Raw genomic sequence first — 4349 nt, forward strand, 5'->3', positions numbered from 1 at the left:
TATTAGTTCTAAGAGATTCTTTGTAGACTTCTTGGGATTTTCTACATAGGCAATCATGTTATCTGCAAACAGAAATCGTTTTATTTTCTCCTTTCTATTCTGTATACTTTCATTTCTTTGGCTTGCCTAGTGCAATAACTTCCAGGACCACGTTGAAGTGGTGAAAGCAGACTTCCTTGCCTTTCTGTCATGATCTTAGTGGAAAAACATTAATTCTTTCATCATTAAATATGATGCTAGCTCATAGATGGGCATGGTGGCTCACGCCTATAATCCCAGCACTTTGGGAGACCGAGGCAGGCAAATCATGAGGTCAGGAGTTCAAGACCAGACTGGCCAACTTGCTGAAACCCCATCTCTACTAAAAAATACAAAAATTAGCTGGGTTTGGTGGCTTGTGCCTGTAATCCCAGCTACTTGGGAGGCTGAGGTAGGAGAACTGCTTGAACCGGGACCTGGGAGGTGGAGGTTGCAGTGAGCCACGATCGCACCACTGCACTCCTGCCTGGGCTACAGACCACGACTCTGTCTCAAAAACAAAAAAAAATGATGCTAGCTCTAGATTTTGGTTTTGGGTTTTGCAGATGCTATTTATCAAGTTTAGGTATTTCCCTTCTATTCCTAACTTGCTAAAATTTTTTTTTTTTATGAATCGATGTTGGATTTTACCAAACTTTTTTGTTTTTGAGATGAAGTCTGACTCCATCACCCATGCTGGAGTGCAGTGGCACGCTCTCAGCTCACTAGAACCTTCACTTCTTGGGCTCAATTGTTCCTCCCACCTTCTCCTCCCAAATAGCTGGGACTACAGGTACATGCCTGGCTAATTTTTTTGTACTTTTTGTAGAGATAAGGTTTCTCCATGTTGCCCAAGCTGATCTCAAATACCTGGACTCATACAATCTGCCTTCCTTGGCCTCTGAAAGTGCTGAGATTACAGGAGTGAGCCACTGTGCCAGGCCAAATATTTTTTTCTATGTCAAATTGATATGGTTGTATGATTTTGCTTCTTCAGTTTGTTAATATGGTGAATTACATTGATTGATTTTCTAATATTGAACCACCCTTAAATGTCCCGAAGAACTGTCACATGGTTATGGTACATAATTCTTTTCATACATTGGCGGATGCAGTTTGCTAATGTCTAGTTAAGATTTTTGCACTTTAATTCAAGAAAAATATTGGTCTGTGGTGTTCTGTTTTTGTACTGTCTTTGGTTCGAGTATCAGGGTAATACTGGTACCACAAAATGAGCTGGGAAGAGCTTCCTTCTCTTCTAACTCCTGGAGGAGATTGTATAAAATTTGTGCTGATTATTCTTTAAGTGTGTGGTAGAATTCTCCAATGAAACTATCTAAGCCTGGTTTTTTTTTCTTTTCTGGTGGGGATTGAGAGGAAATAATTTTTTTTTTTGAGATGGAGTAAAAAAAAAAAAAGACAATAAGGCAATGATTATCTTTTTGTGGGAGGTAAAAAAGCCTCCTTTGGGAGGCTGAGGTGGGTGGATCACCTGAGCTCACAAGTTCAAGGCCTGGGCAACATGGTGAAACCCTATCTCTACTAAAAATGTAGAAAATTAGCCAGGCGTGGTGATGCATGCCTGTAGTCCCAGCTACTCGGTGAGCTGAGGCACAAGAATTGCTTGAGCCTGGGAGGCAGAGGTTGCAGTGAGCCAAGATCGCCCCTTGCACTCCAGCCTGGGTAACAAAGTGAGACTCCATCTCAAAAAACAAAAACAAAAAAAAGATACATCCTGTCAACATGATTTATCACTCTTGATTTTTGACCTTGATGACCTGGCAAGGTAATGTTTATCAAGTTTCTCTACAGTAAGTTTACTCTCCCTCCTCCCCACTTCCATGCTCTGAAAAGAAGTCACTCTGTGTGGCCCACACTTCAATTCAATTCAATACCACTTTATTGTGTTGCTCAAAGTGTTCTAGCTTGGACATTGGGAACTTTTTAAGCTAGTTCTCATGTCTTTTGACATATCTCCATTAACGTAGGCTTTTGGGTTTTTGAGAGTGCTATGGGAGAGCTTTTAAATTATGAATTAAATTTATGTAATGTTTATATGGCTATTCAGATTATCTATTTCATCTTGGTTGAGTTTTGGTAGTTTATGATCTTCAAGAAAATGGTCCATAGCTTCTAAGTTATCATGTTTATGAGAGTCAAGTTCACAGTAGTGCCTTATTATCTTTTTAATGGCTGTTGGATCTGTAGTAATATCTTCTTCCACTTCATTTCTGATATTGGTGATTTGTGTTTTCTCTCTTATTATTTTTAATCAGTTTGCTAAAGTTTTATTAATCTTTGTTATTTCAGAAAATTATCTTTTGTTTCATTGATTTTCTCTATTGTTTTTCTATTTTTAGTTTTATTGATTTCTGCTCATTTCTTTATATTTCCTATTTCCTTCTTTGTTCTTGCTTTGGGTTTATTTGGCTCTTCTTTATCTAGTTTCCTGAGGTAGAAACTCTGGTTATTGATCTGAGGCCTTTCCTCATTTCTAACAAGAGCGTTTAGTGCTACGAATTTGCCTCTCAGCACTGCATCAGCCGCATTTACATATTTTGATATATTCTGTTTTCACTTGTATTCAGTTATATGTATTTTTTAGTTCCTTTGAGTCTTCATCTTTGACCCATGGATTATTTAAAAGTGTATTGTTTAATTTCTATATGTTTAGAGATTTTCCTGTCATCTTTCTTTTATTGATTTATAGTTTGATTCCTTTATTGCCAGAGAACACACTCTGTATTATTTCAGTTCTTTAAAATTTATTGACATTTGTTTTATGGCCCAGAATGTGATATATCTTGGTGAATTTTCCATGGGTATTTGAAAAAAAGTGTGTATTCTATTGTTGTTGGGTGAAGTGCTCTAAAGATATCAATTCAATCCTCTTGATTGATTGTGTTGTTCAGGTCTTCTGTATTCCTGCTGATTTTCTACCAGCCTGAGTGCCAGTTGCTGACAGGGCATTACTGAAGTGCTTAACCATAATTGTGCATTTATCTGTTTTTCCTTTCAACTCTACCAGTTTTTGCTTCATGGATTTTAAGACTCTCTTGTTTGATTCATAAACATTTAGGAGAGTTATGCCTTCCTTGGTGACTGATCCTTTTACCATTATGTAATGTCTCAGGAAATTTCTTTTGTCTGAAGTCTCTGTTGTCAGATAATGGAATCACTCCTGCTTTTTTTGGCTAATGTTGGCATGATACATCTTTTTCTGTCGTTTTACTTTTTTTTTTTTTTTGAGACAGAGTTTCGCTCTTGTTACCCAGGCTGGAGTGCAATGGCGCTATCTCGGCTCACCACAACCTCCGCCTCCTGGGTTCAGGCAATTCTCCTGCCTCAGCCGCCTGAGTAGCTGGGATTACAGGCATGCGCCACTGTGCCCAGCTAATTTTTTGTATTTTTAGTAGAGACGGGGTTTCACCATGTTGACCAGGATGGTCTCGATCTCTTGACCTCGTGATCCACCCATCTCGGCCTCCCAAAGTGCTGGGATTACAGGCATGAGCCACCGCGCCCGGCCTTACTTTTGATTTATTTATATTGTTGACTTTGAAGTGAGTTTCTTTTGAGCAGCATATAGTTGTGTCATGCTTGTTAATCTGTTCTGCCAACCTCTGTCTTTTGGGTTTTTGTGTGAGATTTGTTTGTTTGGTTTTTGTTTTTGTTTGTTTCTTTGTTTCTTTGTTTGTTTGAGACAGAGGCTATAATCCCAGCCTCCCAAAGTGCTGGGATTACAGGTGTGAGCCACCAACTCTGTCACCCAGGCTGGAGTGCAGTGGCACAATCTCAGGTCACTGCAACCTCTGCCTCCTGGGTTCAAGTGATTCTCCTGCCTCAGCCTCCTGAGAAGCTGGGATTACAGGCGAGTGCTACCATGCCTAGCTAATTTTTGTATTTTTAGTAGAGACAGAGTTTCACCACATTGGTCAGGCTGATCTTGAACTTCTGACCTCAAGCGATCTGCCCACCTAGGCCTCCCAAAGTGCTGTTTATTTTTTGTTTTTGTTTTTGTTTTTTTCTGAGATGAAGTTTTGTTCTTGTTGCCCAGGCTGGAGTGCAATGGCGCAATCTTGGCTCACTGCAACCTCCATCTCCTGGGTTCAAGCAATTCTCCTGCCTCAGCCTCCTGAGTACCTGAGATTACAGGTGTCCACTACCAAGCCTGGATAATTTTTTGTAATTTTAATAAAGATGGGGTTTCACCATGTTGGCCAGGCTGGTCTCGAACTCCTGACTTCAGGTGATCCACCTGCCTCAACCTCCCAAAGTGCTGGGATTACAGGCGTGAGCCACTGCGCCGGGCCCAATCTCTGTCTTTTGAT

The sequence above is a fragment of the Callithrix jacchus genome, chromosome 13, assembly GCF_049354715.1.
Source record: "Callithrix jacchus isolate 240 chromosome 13, calJac240_pri, whole genome shotgun sequence".
NCBI classification, from domain to species: Eukaryota; Metazoa; Chordata; class Mammalia; order Primates; family Cebidae; genus Callithrix; species Callithrix jacchus.